This window comes from Triticum aestivum, chromosome 6D (genome assembly GCF_018294505.1).
Source record: "Triticum aestivum cultivar Chinese Spring chromosome 6D, IWGSC CS RefSeq v2.1, whole genome shotgun sequence".
NCBI classification, from domain to species: domain Eukaryota; kingdom Viridiplantae; phylum Streptophyta; class Magnoliopsida; order Poales; family Poaceae; genus Triticum; species Triticum aestivum.
Window position 1 is genome coordinate 141,421,483 of NC_057811.1, and position 20,432 is coordinate 141,441,914.

The following is a 20,432-nucleotide window of genomic DNA, read 5'->3' on the forward strand; positions in this document are numbered from 1 at the left end:
ATCATAATTGAGTTCTTTGATTGCCCAAAATGCTTTATGTTCTAACTCAAGAGGCAAATGACAAGCTTTTCCGTCAACCATTTTATATGGAGACATACCCATATGATTTTTATATGCTGTTCTATAAGCCAAAGTGCATCATCTAATTTCTTAGACCAATTCTTCCTGGACCTATTGACAGCCTTTTGCAAAATTAATTTTATTTCTCTATTGCTAAGTTCAACTTGACCACTAGACTGAGGATGATAAGGTAATGCAATTCTATGGTTAACATCATACTTGGCAAGCATTTTACGGAAAGCACCATGAATAAAATGTGAAACACCATCAGTCATTAAATATCTAGGGACTCCAAACCTTGGGAAAATAACTTCCTTAAGCATTTTAATAGAGGTGTTGTGATCAGCACTACTGGTTGGAATAACTTCTACCCATTTAGTAACATAATCAACAGCAACCAAAATATGTGTATACCCATTAGAGGAAGGAAAAGATCCCATGTAATCAAATCCCCAAACATCAAATGGTTCAACAAGAAGTGAATAATTCATAGGCATGTCTTGACGCTTACCGATATTACCTATTCTTTGACATTCATCACAAGATAAGACGAATTTACGGGCATCTTTGAAGAGAGTAGGCCAATAAAATCCAGACTGCAATACCTTATGAGCAGTTCTATCTCCAGCATGATGCCCTCCATAAGCTTCAGAGTGACATTTCCGTAGGATTTGTCCCTGTTCATGCTCACGTACACAACGTCTAATAATACCATCTACTCCTTCTTTATAAAGATGTGGGTCATCCCAAAAGTAATGTCTTAAATCATAGAAGAATTTTTTCTTTTGTTGGTATGTAAAGCTAGGTGGTAAATATTTAGTAACAATGTAATTAGCATAATCAGCATACCAAGGAGTATTGTGGGCAACATTTATTGTAGCTAACTGCTCATCAGGAAAACTATCATCAATAGGTAGTGGGTCATCAGGCACATTTTCAAGCCTAGATTAATTATCAGCTACTTTTCTATCAATGATATGTAAATCAAATTCTTGTAACAAGAGAACCCATCGAATAAGTCTAGGTTTAGCATCTTCCTTTTCCATAAGATATTTAATAGCAGCATGGTATGTGTGAACAGTTACTTTGGAATCAACAATATAAGGTCTAAATTTATCACAAGCAAACACCACTTCTAAGAATTCTTTTTCAGTAGTAGCATAATTTCTTTGAGCACTGTCTAGAGTTTTACTAGCATAATGAATAACATTCAGTTTCTTATCAACTCTTTGTCCTAGAACAACACCAACAACATAATCACTAGCATCACACATAATTTCAAAAGGCAAGTTCCAATCAGGTGGTTGAACAATAGGTGCATAAATTAAGGCTTTCTTGAGTGTTTCAAAGGCTTCTAAACAATCATCATCAAAAACAAAGGGAATACCCTTTTGCAAGAGACTAGTGAGAGGCCTAGAAATTTTAGAAAAGTCTTTGATAAATCTCCTATAGAAACCAGCATGACCTAGGAAATAACGAATACCTTTTATATCTTTAGGACATGGCATTTTCTCAATTGCATCAACCTTAGCTTGGTCCACTTCAATACCTCTTTCAGAAATTTTATGACCCAAGACAATGCCTTCATTAACCATAAAGTGGCACTTCTCCCAGTTCAAGACAAGACTTGTTTGTTCACATCTCTGCAAAACTCGCTCAAGATTGCTTAAACAATCATCAAAAGACTTCCCATAAACAGAAAAGTCATCCATGAAAACCTCAACAATCTTTTCACAAAAATCGGAGAATATAGAAGTCATACATGTTTGAAAGGTAGTAGGTGCATTACATAAACCAAAAGGCATACATCTATAAGCATAGGTTCCGAAGGGACAAGTAAAAGTGGTCTTTTCTTGATCATGTTGAGAAACAGGTATTTGTGAAAAACCATAATATCCATCAAGGAAGCAAAAGTGTGTATGCTTAGATAATCTTTCAAGCATTTGATCAATAAAAGGCAAAGGGTAATGATCTTTTCTATTTGCTTTGTTTAATTTTCTAAAATCAATTACCATTCTATAACCTGTAAGAATTCTTTGTGGAATAAGCTCATTCTTATCATTAGGAAGAACAGTTATACCTCCTTTCTTAGGGACACAATGAACATGACTTACCCATCTACTATCAGCTATGGGATAGATTATACCTGCTTCCAGAAGTTTTAATATTTCAGTTCTTACCACTTCTTTCATCTTTGGATTTAACCGACATTGGTGATCAACAACAAGATAGAGTGGGACTAATGCCTTTTAATAGCAGCTCGGTGCTTCCTTAGAACTTTCAATAATCTTTCTTCTTCATGTTCTGAAAGGTTAGCAGTAATAATAACAGGATATATCTTCTTTTCATCAAGATAAGCATATTTCAAAGTGTCTGGCAATTGTTTTAATTCAAACATAGGATCACCTTTAGGTGGAGAGGACCTCCTAGAGTTTCAATAGACAAATTGTGTTTAAGCAGAGGACATTGTTCAAAGAAAATATTATCTATTTCATTTCTTTCATGCATATGAAAATCATTTTCATGGTCTAGCAAATATTGTTCTAAAGGATCAGTAGGTGGTACAGCAATAGAAGCAAGACCAATTAATTCATCCTTACTAGGCAATTCTTTTTCATGAAACTTTCTACTAAACTTGGAAAAATTAAACTCATGAGAGTCATCACCAAAACTAACACTGACAGTTTGTTTCCCACAATCTATCTTAGCATTAACTGTGTTCAAGAAAGGTCTACCAAAAATAATGGGACATAAGTCATCTTGTGGGGAACCAAGAACAAGGAAATCAGTAGGGTATTTTATTTTCCCACACAAGACTTCAACACCTCTAACAATCCCAATTGGTGATATGGTGTCTATATTAGCAAGTTTAATAGTAACATCTATGTCTTCTATCTCTGCAGGTGCTATGTCTTTCATAATTTCTTGATATAAAGTGTAAGGAATAGCACTCACACTAGAACCAGTGTCACATAAACCATGATAACAGTGATCTCCTATTTTAACTGAGATGACATGCATGCCAACAACAGGTCTATGTTTATCCTTTTTATCAGGTTTGGCAATTCTAGCAGCTTCTTCATAGAAGTAAATAACATGCCCATCTATATCTTCTTCTAAGAGATCTTTAACCATAGCTATGCTAGGTTCTACTTTAATTTGTTCATCAGTTTTATGTGTTCTAATGTAGCTTTTGTTAACCACAGTTGAAACTTTAGCATGTTCCTTTATCCTAACAGGGAAAGGTGGTTTCTCAATATAAGCAGAAGGAACAACTGGATCAACATTATAAAGTATAATTTCTTCTCTAATTGGTACCAGTTCTTTGATTTCTTCTTTAATAGGTGGGTGATATTTAAACCACTTATCTTTAGGGAGTTCAACACGAATAGCAAATGATTCACAAAAGGAGGCTACTATCTCAGAGTCAAGTCCATATTTAGTGCTAAACTTTTGAAAAGCATCGGTATCCATAAAAGATTTAACACAATCATACTTTAGTTTAATACCTGACTCTTTACCTTCCTTGAGTTCCCAATCTTCAGAGTTGCATTTAATTCTTTCCAAAATATCCCACCGGAGTTCAATAGTCTTCTTCATAAAAGAACCAGCACAAGAAGTATCAAGCATGGTTTGATCATTACGAGAAAGTCGAGCATAGGAATTATGGATAATAATTTCTCTTGAGAGCTCATGATTGGGGCATGAATATAACATTGACTTAAGCCTCCCCCAAGCTAGAGCGATACTTTCTCCTTCACGAGGCCAAAAATTATATATATAATTCCGATAACGGTGAACTAGATGCATAGGATAATTTTTTTGGTGGAACTCCAATTTCAAACGATTCCAATTCCAAGATCCAATATCATCGCATAGCCTATACCATGCCAATGCTTTTCCATTCAAAGATAAAGGGAAAAACTTTTTCATAACTTCATCTCTGGGTAAACCTGCAAGCTTAAACAATCCACAAATTTGTTCTACATATATCAAGTGCATATTAGGATGTTCGGTTCAATCTCCTGCATAAGGATTAGCTAGCAGTTGTTCTATCATACCCGAAGGAATTTAATATTCAATTTTTTCAGTAGGTGAAGTAGGTTGAGGGGTAGCAAATTGTGGTTCCGGACAAGGCGAAGATACCCCAAACAAACCCCTGAAAGGATTGTTTTCCATAGTAACAAGTGACAATAAATTTCAGCACACTATATAAATGTTTCCTTACCAAATTCCACTTACCACACGCGCTTCACTCCCCGGCAACGGCGCTAGAAAATAGCATTGATGACCCACAAGTATAGGGGATCAATTGTAGCTCTTTTCGGTAAGTAAGAGTGTCAAACCCAACGAGGAGCAGAAGGAAATGACAAGTTGTTTTCAGCAAGGTATTGTCTGCAAGTGCTGAAATTGTAAGTAGCGGAGTAGTTTTATAGCAAGACAATTTGTAACGAGAAAGTAACGGTAGTAGTAAAAAAAGTGCAGCAAGGTAGCCCAATACTTTTGAGGCAAAGGACAGGCCAAACTGGTCTCTTATGATAAGCAAATCGTTCTTGAGGGTACATGGGAATTTCATCTAGTCACTTTCATCATGTTGGTTTAGTTTGTGTTTGCTACTTTAATAATTTGATATGTGGGTGGACCGGTGCTTAGTGATGTTCTTACTTGAATAAAACTCCTACTTATGATTAACCCTCCCGCAAGCATCCGCAACTACGAGAAAAGTATTAAAAATAAATTCTAACCATAGCATTAAACTTTTGGATCCAATCGGTCCCTTACGGAATAGCGCATAAACTTGGGTTTAAGCTTCTGTCACTCTCGCAACCCATCATCTAATTGCTACTCCACAATGCATTCCCTTAGGCGCAAATATGGTGAAGTGTCATGTAGTCTACGTTCACATAACACCACTAAGGGAATCACAACATACATACTATCAAAATATCGAACACATATCAAGTTCACATGATTACTTGCAACATGATTTCTCCCGTGGCCTCAAGAACAAAAGTAACTACTCACAAATGATAAACATGCTCCTGATCAGAGGAGTATTAAATAGCATATTGGATCTGAACATATAATCTTCCACCAAATAAACCATATAGTAATCAACTACAAGATGTAATCAACACTACTAGTCACCCACAAGCACCAATCTATAGTTCTTGTAACAAGATTGAACACAAGAGATGAACTAGGGTTTGAGACGAGATGGTGCTGTTGAGATGTTTATTGAGATTGTCCTCCCCAAGATGGGAGAGTTGTTGGTGATGATGATGACGATGATTTCCCCCTCCGGGAGGGAAGTTCCCCGGCGAAATCGCTCCACCGGAGGGCAAACGTGCTCCTGCCCAAGTTCCGCCTCAAGACGGTGGCGCTCCATCCCGAAAGTTCTCTCCTTATTTTTTCTAGGTCAAAATGACCTATATACCAGAAGATGGGCATCAGAGGTGGGCCTGGGTGAGCACAACCCACCAGGGCACGCCTGGGCTTCCTGGCGCGCCCAGGCGGGTTGTGCCCCCCTGGTGGGCCCCCTCTGGTAGTTATTTGCTCCAATAATTCTTAAATATTCCATAAGAAATCTCCGTGAAGTTTCATCTTGTTTGGAGTTGTGTAGAATAGGTGGCCTGACGTAGCTTTTCCAGGTCCAGATTTCATCTTACAGTTATTTATGATGTTTTTATCCATAATAATGCTTTTAGGAGTAGTTATAATGCCTTTTCTCTCATAATGCCTTGCAAATTATGAGAGAAAAGGCATTATAACTACTCCTAAAAGCATTATTATGGATAAAAACATCATAAATAACTGTAAGAAAACATGATGCAAAATGGACGTATCACAGACGGGCCAGGGTTGAAGTTGAGTCTGAATGCCTTTTTGTTCTTGGCAGCAGACTCCTTTGCAAACTAGAAGTTGTGCTTGAAGAGATCATCATCACGACACCATCGAAGAGATGATGGGTTGGCATTTTCAGGCAGAGGGCCTCGGACCATTCATGGATAGAAGCCTTGAGAAATAGCTTCAGGCTTCGTCTTGGGTGGCAAATTCCTGTAAAGAATATCACCCCACGGGCACTTGACAACATTCTTTTCTGCATACTCAGGAGTGACGAAGTTATACTTGAACCATTGCTCAGCCCAATATCTTCGGATCCACTGTATTATGGTCTTGTGCGGATTTTAGTTCTCCTCAGGATCAGACTTGTAAAGTTCATACAGATCTGGGGGCAGGTCCATAGCAGTATTGCCACGGTGTTGCCTGCCACCTTTCCTTGCAGATTTTTCAGTTGCCATAATATTCAGACAGAGAGGCTTCGAAACAGTGAAAGGCTTCCGACGACTTGTCAAACAAGAACTGGCTTCAGGAGATTCAATATGATGCTGTAAGTATTTTGCATCTGAATGCATACTATGAGAACCAAGGGATTCTCCCACGGACATGTACCAATGTCAACATTAGAGATGCAAGGGAAGGGGAAGAGGTCATATGCATTCTCAGAAGATTTTGAAGATAAATCAGTTTAAAGACAAACCTCATAGTGCGAAGAAATTCACTTATTTTAAGTGAGTTGGTTCCAGATTTGTACGAATCCTTGAATAAGTACAAGTGAAGAATCTAACTAGTTGTGAAGCATAAGTGAATATGCTTTGCAAGATATGAGATTCGGAAATAGAAAGGTCCATATTTGGAAGTGCAGAAACCACTTTTGGGTGAAGTGGGCGGATTTGAAGATCGAAAAGGCAGTAAAAAAGCGAGTTTATTTACCACTTGAGGAACTACTAGACGGGGCAGAACAGATGCCGAGCAGTCCAATCTCCCGCGCCCTAACTTGGCGGCGGAAGACACCTATGGCGGCGGCGGAGAAGACGAGGTTCGCGGGTGGCGTGAGGACGGCGTCGAAGAGGTCGCGGCAGCTAAGTGCTTCGTCTCCGGCGTCGACGCGAGCTAGCGGTGGCGCTAGGGTTTGAGCGACATGGCGAGGTGGAAGAGGAGATAATGACCACGCGGGTGTGTATTTATAAGGTCAAAGGCTGCGCAACGCAATTACGTAGGTGCCCCTAACGGTTCACATCTGGTGGACACGTGGCATGCATGCAACTCATTGAGAGTTGTTCCATGTTACCACGCGCGCTTGGTTCGTCAGGTAGTCGTTCCGGCTTCTCCGGTATTCAGGCAAAAGAGATATAACATTAAAACAACTTTAAATGTGTGTCTCTCTATCTTTGGCTAACAAGGACGCAGTGAAGACATTCAACACGTGTCAACAGAATTCATATGGCTGGACAAAAAGAATTTGAGGTAGAAGCACAGAAGGGGTTAGGGTCCGATCACATTCAGTTAGTTCAGAAAATGGCAAGTTTGAAGACATAGCTATAAGTGAATGCTGTAGAGGACAGAACACACACACACACACACACAAATCATAGAATACCAAATCAACATTGCGAAGATAAACTCTGAAGTCAAATTAATGTTGAAGACAAACCAAATATGAAGATAATGCAATCATGACGCAAAATGAAAATCTTCAAGAAAGTTTGGTGGCGGCGTTACCCACCGTATAGGAAGTATTAGACCTAGACACGACACACAATTATCGTGGCGCTCCGAAGTCAATTTCCGCATTAATGTATTCACAGTTAGGGGGTAAGTCTTCATTAATTGAAGATATACGTTACTTCGTGTGTTGCACATCTAAGTCATCAACATGCATAAGCGTTAGGATGTGTGTCCATTCACAGGACATTCGAGGATTCTAAGTTATTTAGCTCACACCGCAGCTTGCAAAACCTTTTCTCATCCAAGGGCTTTGTGAAGATATCTGCCAATTGCTCTTCAGAGTTGACGTGTATGATACCAATGTCTTCCTTCAACACATGATCCCTGAGAAAATGATGATGGATTTGAATGTGCTTTGTCTTCAAGTGCTGAACTGGGTTGTGAGCAATCTTGATGGCGCTTTCATTGTCGCAGTAGAGTGGCACATGCTTCATGTTGATGCCATAGTCCTTGAGAATTTGCTTCATCCAGAGAAGCTGAGCGTAGCAAGATCCAGCAGCAATGTATTCGGATTCAGCAGTGGAGAGTGATACACAGTTCTGCTTCTTTGAAGACCAACAGAAAAGAGATCATCCAAGAAAGTGACATGTGTCTGATGTGGACTTGCGATCAACGTTGTCACCAACATAATCAACATCTGAAAATCCAACTAGATCAAACTCTGAGCCCTTTGGATACCATAATCCTAGTGTTGGGGTGTGAGCCAAATATCGAAGAATTCGCTTTACATCTAAGTGATGCGATTCCTTTGGTGCCGCTTGGAATCGGGCACACATGCAAACGCTAAGCATTATATTAGGCCTAGATGCACATAAGTAGAGTAAAGAACCAATCATGGAGCGGTATACCTTTTGATCGAACTCTTTACTATTGTCGTTGAGGCCCAATTGGCCTTTGGTTGGCATTGGCATCGTGTACCCTTTGCAGTCTTGCATTCCAAACTTCTTCAGGCAATCTTTGAGGTACTTATCTTGTGATATGAAGATGCCATTTCTCTGCTGACGAATTTGAAGATCAAGGAAGAACTTCAGCTCACCCATTATGGACATCTGATATAGCTCTTGCATCATATGCCCAAACTCATCACTGTATCTCTTGTCAGTGCAGCCGAAGATAATGTCATCCACATAGATTTGGCATACAAATAGTTCACTGTCATATGTCTTCGTGAAGAGAGTGGGATCTAGAGAACCAGGTTTGAAGCCTTTGCTCTTCAGGAAGTCTTTGAGTGTGTCATACCAAGCGCGGGGTGCTTGTTTGAGGCCATACAGTGCCTTGTTGATCTTGTATACCATGTCAGGATGCTTTGGGTCTTCAAAACCAGGTGGTTGTGCAACATACACTTCCTCTTCAATTTTGTCGTTAAGGAAGGCACTCTTTACATCCATTTGGTATAGAAGAATTTTGTTGTGGTTGGCGTAGGCTAGCAGTATATGAATGGCTTCAAGCCTAGCCACAGGAGCAAAGGTTTCATCAAAGTCAATCCCTTCAACTTGTGTGTAACCTTGAGCAATGAGATGAGCTTTGTTTCTGACAACTTGACCATGCTCATCTTGTTTGTTGCGATAGATCCATTTGGTGCCAATGATATTGTGCTTGTGAGGATCAGGGCGCTTTACAAACTGATAACCCACAAGTATAGGGGATCACAATAGTTTTTGAGGGTAGATCATTCAACCCAAATTTATTGATTCGACACAAGGGGAGCCAAATAATATTCTTGAGTATTAGCAGCCGAGTTGTCAATTTAGCCACACCTGAAAGACTTAATATCTGCAGCAAAGTATTTAGTAGCAAAGTAGTATGGAAGTAACGGTAATAGTAGCAAAAGTAATAGTAGCAGTTTTGTAGCAATTGTAACAGTGGCAGCGGAAAAGTAAAGTAGCAAAGATCAATATGTGAAAAGCTCATAGGCAATGGATCAATGATGGATAATTATGTCAGATGGCATTCATCATGCAACGGTTATAACATAGGGTGACACAGAACTAGCTCCATTTCATCAATGTAATGTAGGCATGTATTCTGAATATAGTCATACGTGCTTATGGAAAAGAACTTGCATGGCATCTTTTGTCCTACCCTCCCGTGGCAGCGGGGTCCTATTGGAAACTAAGGTATATTAAGGCCTCCTTTTAATAGAGTACTGGACCAAAGCATTAGCACTTAATGAATACATGAACTCCTCAAACTACGGTCATCACCGGGAGTGGTCCCGACTATTGTCACTCCGGGGTTACCGGATCATAACACGTAGTAGGTGACTATTGACTTGCAAGATAGGATCAAGAACACAAATATATTCATGAAAACATAATAGGTTCAGATCTGAAATCATGGCACTCGTGCCCTAGTGACAAGCATTAAACATAGCAAAGTCATAGCAACATCAATCTTACAACATAGTGGATACTAGGCATCAAACCCTAACAAAACTAACTCGATTACATGGTAAATCTCATCCAACCCATCACGGTCCAGCAAGCCTATGATGGAATTACTCACGCACGGCGGTGAGCATCATGAAATTGGTGATGGAGGATGGTTGATGATGACGATGGCGACGGATTCCCCGCTCTGGAGCCCCAAACGGGCTCCAGATCTTCCCTCCCGAGGAAGAACAGGGCTTGGCGGCGGCTCCATATCATAAAACGCGATGAATCATTCTCTTTTATTTTTTTTCTCCCCGAAAGTGAATATATGGAGTTGGAGTTGACGTCTATGGAGGTCCAGGGGGCCCACAAGGTCGGAGGGTGCGCCCCAGGGGGGTGGGCGCCCCACCCTTGTGGCTAGGGTGTAGGCCCCCTGCTGCTGATTCTTTCACCAATATTTTTCATTAATTCCAAAAGTTATCTCCTTTGATTTTCAGGTCATTCCGATAACTTTTCATTCTGCACAAAAATAACACCATGGAAATTCTGTTGAAAACGACGTCAGTCCGGGTTAGTTCCATTCAAATCATGCAAGTTAGAGTCCAAAACAAGGGCAAAAGAGTTTGGAAAGGTAGATACGTTGGAGATGTATCAACTCCCCCAAGCTTAAACCTTTGTTTGTCCTCAAGCAATTCAGTTGATAAACTAAAAGTGGTAAAGAAAAACTTTTACAAACTCTGTTTGATCTTGTTGTTGCAAATATGCAAAGCCAGTATTCAAGTTTTCAGCATAGATCATGAACAAACCATATTCACAATAAGTGTTAGGTCTCACATTTACTCATATCAATGACATAATCAACTAGCGAGCAATAATAATAAATCTCGGAGGACAACACTTTCTCAAAACAATCATGATATGATATAACAAGATGGTATCCCGCTAGCCCTTTCCGAGACCGCAAAACATAAATGCAGAGCATCCCTGAAGATCAAGGACTGACTAGACATTGTAATTCATGGTAAAAGAGATCCAGTCACAGTCGTACTCAATATAAATTAATAACAATGCATACAAATGACAGTGGTGCTCTATAACTGGTGCTTTTATAAGAGGATGATGACTCAACAATAAAAGTAAATAGATAGGCCCTTCGCAAAGGGAAGCAGGGATTTGTAGAGGTGCCAGAGCTCGAGTTTTGAAATAGAGATTGAATAATATTTTGAGCGGTATGCTTTCATTGTCAACATAACAACTAAGAGATCTCGGTATATTCCATGTTACATACATTATAGGCAGTTCCCAAACAGAATGGTAAAGTTTATACTCCCCCACCACCAACAAGCACACTCCATGGCTGGTCCAAAACAACGGGTACCGTCCAACTAACAACAATCCTGGGGGAGTTTTGTTTGCAATTATTTTGATTTGATTTGCTTTGAGCATGGGATTGGGCATCCCGGTTACCAGTCATTTTCTCGTGAATGATGAGCGAAGTCCACTCATCGTGAGAATAACCCACCTAGCATGGAAGATATTGACAGCCCTAGTTTGTACATGAGCTATTAGAGCATACAAAATAGATTATCATTTGAAGGTTTAGAGGTTGGCACTTGCAAATTTACTTAGAACGACAGGTAAATACCGCATATAGGAAGGTATGGTGGACTCATATGGAACAACTTTGGGGTTTATCGAAGTGGATGCACAAGCAGTATTCCCGCTTAGTACAAGTGAAGGCTAGAAAGAGACTGGGAAGCGACCAACTAGAGAGCGACAACAGTTATAAACATGCATTGAGATTAACCAACATTGAATGCAAGCATGAGTAGGATATAAATCACCATGAACATAAATATCGTAGAAGCTATGTTGATATTGTTTCAACTACATGCGTGAACATGTGCCAAGTCAAGCCACTCGAATCATTCAAAGGAGGATACCATCCTATCATACTACATCACAACCATTTTAATTTCCATGTTGGCACGCAAGGTAAACCATTATAAACTCCTAGCTAATTAAGCATGGCATGAATAACTATAATCTCTAATTGTCATTGCAAACATGTTACATTCATAATAGGCTGAATCAGGAACGATGAACTAATCATATTTACAAAAACAAGATAGATCGAGTTCATACCAGCTTTTCCTCATCTCAATCATTTCATCATATGTCGTCATTATTGCCTTTCACTTGCACGTCCGAACGGTGTGGATAATAATAATAGTGCACGTCCATTGGACTAAGCTGGAATCTGCAAACATTTATTCAAAGGAGAAGACAAGGTAATATGGGCTCTTTGTTAGATCAACAGTAATGCATATGAGAGCCACTCAACATTTTCATCGTGGTCTTGTCCTCTCGACCCCCAAAGAAAAGAATTTCAAAGAAACACACTGAAATATTTTTGGAGTTTTTGTTTTTTTTTTGAAGAAAGAAGAACAAGAACAAGAAAATTTATTTACACAGGAAAGCTCCCAACAAGCAAAACAAGAACGAGAAATCTTTTTGGAATTTCTTTTAATTTTACTACTAAGCATGCATAGAAAGTAAACTAGCTACAACTAATTTTTTGGTTTTACTTAAGGTTTTTCAAACACACAAGAAGAAAGCGGAAAAAGAAATAAACTAGCATGGATATTACAATGAAAAAGTATGAACACCGACAACTGAAATGAGTGTGTGAACATGAATATAATGTCGGTGAGAAATACGTACTCCCCCAAGCTTAGGCTTTTGGCCTAAGTTGGTCTAAGCCCACGGCTGGCCTGGTGGATATCCAAAGTTGTAGCTGGGGTCGTACTGTGTTGCGGCAGCTACCGCTTGGCGAGCTACCTCCTAAAGACGAGCAGCCTCCGCTGTTCTCTCATACTCGTTTGCCTCCTCTCTAGTTATAAAATATCGTCCATTTTCCTGAAAGTTAAAGAAAGTAGGAGCAGGAAGAAGGACGACACGCCATCTGTCAAAGATTAGTCGGTACTGGAGGATCTGTTCGTTCCTATTAAGAAACTGGTGGCGTACCATAGCCTCATAATCCAGAAAAGCAGGTGGCAACTCAATATCATAACCTCTAATAGGTACATCCAAATGATTAGCTAAACGAGTTGCATAAATCCCACCAAATAAATCTGCATCCTTAGCATTAAGATGTAGCCTTCTAGCAATAATGGCCCCCAAATTATATTGTTTATCACCTAACACCGCACACTTGAGGACACTAAGATCTGGAACGCAGATGTGGCACTACTCATGTTTACCATTAATACACGTACCGATAAAGAGAGCAAAATAATGTATGGCAGGAAAATGAATGCTCCCTACGGTTGCTTGTGTGATATTTCTAGTTTCTCCAACAGTGATGCTAGCAAGGAAATCACTATATTCAGATTTGTGAGGCTCACTAAGACTACCCCATTGCGGAATTTTGCATGCATCACAAAAATCTTCTAGGACCATGGTATGAGATTCAGCATAAAGATCAAACGGGACACTATGAGTATTGCACTTGGATGAAAACTCAAACCTCCGCATGAAGGAATCGGTGAGATAATAACATTGTAAGCACTTGTCCGATAAGAAATCCTCGAGGCCGGCATTTTGTACGTACGCATAGAATTCATCCTTGAACCCTGCATGATCCATACATTCATCCGACGGCCATTCACACGGCTTCACTTAAGCTTCCCTTGGTGGTTCAGGGTCCAGTTCGCGTATCACACGCCTTGGTGCTTGCTTCCTTGAAGAACCACCTTGGTACATTCTCCTAGACATTTTCTTTCTCTGAAAAATTTCTGAAATTTTTAGTGACTGGAAATAAAAGTGAACCAAACTCAACAAAATTGATAGCAACTACTCCTACAAGTGCCTAGAGGCTATATCATGCATCAAAACTACTTTGGACCATATAAATTTGACATGCAAGCTCAAGAACAAGGTCACGACGGCAGCAAAAATTTGCAATGAATAAAAGCACTAGAAAAAAAACTAATTGGACTATCGGAGGAGTCACATACCGAAGATCAATCCCCCAAAGCAGTTTTGTGAATGGAGCTTTGAGCAAGGAGATCGAAAATGGCAGCAAGATGAGCAAGAACATGAATTTGAGCTATGGAGTGATTTTTTCTAGAGGAAGGAGTGGATGGGTGCTGGAATAAGTGGAGGGGGGCCATGTGGGGCCCACAAGGTCAGGGGGCGCGCCCCAGGGGGTGGGCGCGCCCTCCACCCTTGTGGCCAGCTGGTGAGGCCCCCTGGTGTGTTCTTTGCACCAGAAATTCTAAAATATTGTATAAAAATCATATCCAATTTTCAGGGCATTTGGAGAACTTTTATTTTCGGGACATTTTTTATTGCATGGATAATTCAGAAAACAGACAGAAAATACTACCTTTGCTTTATTTAAACTAAATAACAGAAAGTAAAAGATGGATACAGAGACTTGTGCTTTCTAAATTCATCCATCTCATGCTCATCAAAAGGAATCCATTAACAAGGTTGATCAAGTCTTTTTAACAAACTTCTTCCGAATGACATGAAACCGGAGAACTTTCGAATAACACTAGGTTACCTCAACGGGGATATGCATTTCCCCAACAATAAGAATATCATATTTCTTTTTGATAGTAGGAAGAGGGAATTCAAAACCTCCAATAGTAATAGTTGAAATTTTCCAATAGATTTGATACTATAAACTTGAGGTTGTTTCTTCAGAAAGTGTACCGTATGCTCATTACCATTAACATGAAAACTGATATTGGCTTTGTTGCAATCATTAACAGCCCCTGCAGTATTCAAAAAGGGTCTACCAAGGATAATCGACATACTATCATCCTCGGGAATATCAAGAATAACAAAGTCCGTTAAGATAGTAACGTTTGCAACCACAACAGGCACATCCTCACAAATACCGATGGGTATAGCAGTTCATTTATCAGCCATTTGCAAAGAAATTTCAGTAGGTGTCAATTTATTCAATTCAAGTCTGCGATATAAAGAGAAAGGCATAACACTAACACCGGCTCCAAGATCACATAAAGCGGTTTTAACATAGTTTCTTTTAATGGAGCATGGTATAGTTGGTACTCCTGGATCTCCAAGTTTCTTTGGTATTCCACCCTTAAAAGTATAATTAGCAAGCATTGTGGAAATTTCAGCTTCCGGTATCTTTCTTTTATTTGTAACAATATCTTTCATATACTTAGCATAAGGAGGCATTTTAAGCATATCAGTCAAACACATACACAAAAAGATAGGTCTAATCATTTTAGCAAAGCGCTCAAAATCCTCATCATCCTTTTTCTTGGATGGCTTAGGAGGAAAGGGCATGGGTTTCTGAACCCATGGTTCTGTTTCTTTACCATGTTTCCTAGCAACAAATTCTCTCTTATCATAACGTTGATTCTTTGATTGTATGTTATCAAGATCAACAGCAGGTTCAATCTCTACATAATTATCATTACTAGGTTGAGCATCAACATGAACATCATTATTAACATTATCACTAGGTTCATGTTCATCACCAGATTGTGTCTCAGCATCAGAAATACAAATATCATTGGGATTCTCAAGTGTGTCTATAGCAGGTTCACTAGCATGCAAAGTCCTATCAGTTTTCTTTTTCTTTTTAGTACGAGGACTAGGTGCATCAGTATTAATTCTCTCAGAATCTTGCTCAACTCTCTTAGATTGACCCTTAGGATACAAAGGTTCCTGGATCATTTTACCACCTCGAGTCATAACCCTGACAGCATTATCATTATTCTTACTATTCAACTCATTAAGAAAATCATCCTGAGCGTTAAGTACTTGTTCTACTTGAGTTGTAACCATGGAAGCATGTTTACTAATAAGCTTAAGATCATTAACAGTACTATTCATATAATTACTTAGGTGATCAAGCATGTAAGCATTACGTTTCAATTGTCTACTAACATAAGCATTGAAGTTTCTTGTTTAACAATAAAATTATCAAACTCATCAAAGCATTGACTAGCCGACTTATTATGAGGAATATCACCTTCATCAAATCTATGGAGAGAGTTTACCTCTACTACATGTGTCGGGTTATCAAGACCATGTACTTCTTCAATATATAGGTGGTAGATTCTTAACATCTTCAGCTTTAATACATTTATCTTTCATAGATTTCTTTGCCTCTTGCGTATCTTCAGGACTGAGAAATAGAATACCCCTTTTCTTCGGAGTTGGCTTCAGAGTTGGTTCAGGAAGTGTCCAATCATTTTCATTACTCAATATATTGTTCAATAGCAATTCAGCTTGCTCAATAGTACTTTTCCTGAAATCACAACCATCACAACTATCCAGGTGGTCTCTGGATGCCTCGGTTAGTCCATTATAAAAGATATCAAGTATTTCATTTTTCTTGAGAGGGTGATCAGGCAAAGCATTAAGTAACCGGAGAAGCCTCCCCCAAGCTTGTGGGAGACTCTCTTCTTCAATTTGCACAAAATTAAATATTTCCTTTAAAGCAGCTTGTTTCTTATGAGCGGGGAAATATTTTGCAGAGAAGTGGTAAATTATATCCTGGGGACTACGCACACAACCAGGAGCAAGAGAATTAAACCATAACTTAGTATCACCCTTTAGTGAGAAAGGAAATAATTTAAGGATGTAGTAATAACGAATTTTTTCCTCATGAGCAAATAGGGTGGCTATATCATTCAATTTAGTAAGATGTGTCACAACAGTTTCAAATTCATGACCATGAAAAGGATCAGATTCAACCAAAGTGATTAACTCAAGATCGACAGAGAATTCATAATCCTTATCAGTAACAAAGATAGGTGAAGTAGCAAAAGTAGGATCATATTTCATTCTAGTATTCAAGGATTTTTCTTTCAGCTTAGCTAACAATTTCTTAAGATCCTCTCTATCATTACAAGCAAAGAAGTCTCTAGCAGTTTCTTCATCCATAACATAACCCTCAGACATAACAGGAAATTCATATCTAGGGGGAGAATCATAATCATAATCTTCTATAATATCACCAGTTTCAGTAATTTCATTATCTCTAACCCTAGCAAGTTGTTCATCAAGGAATTCACCTAGTGGCACAGTATTATCAAGCACAAAAGTAGTATCATAAGCATCATTCATAGTAGAAGTGGCATCATCAATTATATGCGACATATTGGAATCAATAATAGGTGTAGGTGTCACAAGTTTACTCAAAACAGAAGGAGAATCAAGTGCAGAGCTAGATGGCAGTTCCTTACCTCCCCTCGTAGTTGAGGAAAAAATCTTAGTTCTTTGATCCTTCAAATTCCTCATAGTGATCAACAGATATAAATCCCAAGTGACTTAGAGAATAAAGCTATGCTCCCCGGCAACGGCGCCAGAAAAAGGTCTTGATAACCCACAAGTATAGGGGATCGCAACAGTTTTCGAGGGTAGAGTATTAACCCAAATTTATTGATTCGACATAAGGGGAGCCAAAGAATATTCTTGAGTATTAGCAGCTGAGTTGTCAATTCAAGCACACCTGAAAGACTTAATATCTGCAGCAAAGTAGTATGGAAGTAACGGTAACAGTAGCAAAAGTAATAGTAGCAGTTTTGTAGCAATTGTAAAAGTGGCAACGGAAAAGTAAAGTAGCAAAGATCAATATGTGAAAAACTCATAGGCAATGGATCAATGATGGATAATTATGTTGGATGGCATTCATCATGCAACGGTTATAACATAGAGTGACATGGAACTAGCTCTAGTTCATCAATGTAATGTAGGCATATATTCCGAATATAGTCATACATGCTTATGGAAAAGAACTTGCATGACATCTTTTGTCCTACCCTCCCATGGCAGCGGGGTCCTATTGGAAACTAAGGGATATTAAGGCCTCCTTTTAATAGAGTACCAGACCAAAGCATTAGCAATTAGTGAATACATGAACTCCTCAAACTACGTTCATCACCAGGAGTGGTCCCGACTATTGTCACTTTGGGGTTGCCGGATCATAACACATAGTAGGTGACTATTGACTTGCAAGATAGGATGAAGAACACAAATATATTCATGAAAACATAATAGATTCAAATCTGAAATCATGGCACTCGGGCCCTAGTGACAAGCATTAAGCATAGCAAAGTCATAGCAACATCAATCTTGGAACATAGTGGATACTAGGGATCAAACCCTAACAAAACTAACTCGATTACATGGTAAATCTCATCCAACCCATCATGGTCCAACAAGCCTACGATGGAATTACTCGCGCACGGCGGTGAGTATCATGAAATTGGTGATGGAGGATGGTTGATGATGACGATGCCACCGGATTCCCCTCTCCGCAGCCCCGAACGGACTCCAGATCTTCCCTCCTAAGGAAGAACAGGGCTTGGCGGCGGCTTTGTATTGTAAAACGCAATGAATCCTTGTCTTTTATTTTTTCTCCCCAAAAGTGAATATATGGAGTTGGAGTTGAGGTCGATGGAGGTCCAGGGGGCCCACAAGGTCGGAGGGCGCGCAATATTTCAATTTTTTTACCTATGATCACGCAAGATCTATCTAGGAGATGCATATCAACGAGCGGGGAGAGTGTGTCCACGTACCCTAGTAGACCGAAAGCGGAAGCGTTTAGTAGCGCGGTTGATGTAGTCGAACGTCTTCGCGATCCAACCAATCCAAGCACCGAACGTACGTCACCTCCGTGTTTAGCACACGTTCAGCTCGATGACGTCCCTCGAGCTCTTGATCCAGTTGAGGCAGAGGGAGAGTTTCATCAGCACGACGGCGTGGTGACGGTGATGATGAAGTTACAGGCGTAGGGCTTCGCCTAAGCACTATGATGATATGACCGAAGTGTTAACTGTGGAGGGGGCCCCGCACACGGCTAGGAACAATTGATGTGTCTTCTAGGGGTGCCCTCCCCACGTATATAAAGGAGGGAGAGGGAGGGATGCAGCCTAGGGAGCGCCCAAGTAGGAGGAATCCTACTTGGGCCCCTAGTCCAATTCGCCCCCCTCCCCCCTTACCATATTTCGACAAGGGGGAAAGGAAGGAGGGGGGAGGGGAAGGAAGTAGGAGTCCTACTTCATACTTTCCTTTTCCTCCTCTCCTTTCCATTTTCCCCACGTGGCTGGCCCTATAGGGGCCGCACTAGCCCCTTGTGGGCTGGTGTGTTCCCTTACTTGGCCCATTAAGCCCATATCTTTGCCGGGGGTTGCCCGGAACCACTTCTGGTGACCCGGTATCACTCGGAACACTTCTGGTGTCCAAATACCATCGTCCTATATATGAATCTTTACCTCTCGACCATTTCGAGACTCCTCGTCATGCCTGTGATCTCATCCAGGACTCCGAACAAACTTCGGTCATCAAATCACATAACTCATAATACAAATCGTCATCGAACGTTAAGCGTGCGGACCCTACGGGTTCGAGAACTATGCAGACATGACCGAGACACATCTCTGGTCAATAACCAATAGCGGAACCTGGATGCTCATATTGGCTCCTACATATTCTACGAAGATCTTTATCGGTCAAACCGCATAACAACATACGTTGTTCCCTTTGTCATCGGTATGTTACTTGCCCGGTGTTCGATCGTCGGTATCCTCATACCTAGTTCAATCCTGTTACCGGCAAGTCTCTTTACTCATTGCGTAATGCATCATCCTGTAACTAACTCATTAGTCACTGTTGGATCACGGGTTCCGGCAAAACCCTCAAGGTTCGAACGCTGGGGTGCGCACGAAGACTTCCCCCCTACCGATCCACGTCCTAGTTTTGCTAAGATCTCGCGGACTAACTCGACGAACTCATAACACAAGGGACACAAGATTTATACTGGTTCGGGCCACCGTTGTGGTGTAATACCCTACAACAGTGTGGTGGTTGTGGATTGCCTCTTGGGCTGATGATGAACAGTACAAGGGGAAGAACAGCCTCCTAAGGTTGAGGTGTTCTTGTGCTTGGCGAACTTGTGTGTGTGAGGATTCGATCAGCTCAGGCTTCCTTGCCTTCTACTGTGGTGGCTAGTCCTATTTATAGAGGCCCTGGCCCTCTCCCCAAATATTGAGTGGGAAGGGAGCCAACACTGGCCAATTTGAAAGGGGACAGCTAGTACAGCTTATCCTGACAAAAGCGGTCTTCGCCTGCAAAAGGCTCTGGAGGTGACGCCGCCTTGGGCTCCATGGTGACCTCTGTCTTGTCGTCCCATTGGTCCTGTTCTCGTTGCACCGATATGGAAACCTTTGCTTGATGTCTCGATACTCCGCGCCTGCGCTTGCCTCCTTTGCACCAAAGAGGAAACAAGGACGCTGCGCGCGCTGGCGCCCGCCTGGTCTCGATCGTCATGGCTCACGTCATGAGAACCTCGCAAGGTTTGCCTTGCCTTCATCTCTCCGCCCCTCGCGAGCCTGCCTGGTGAGGCCGCTCCTGAGGAGGTCTTGCGTCGTCCGCCTC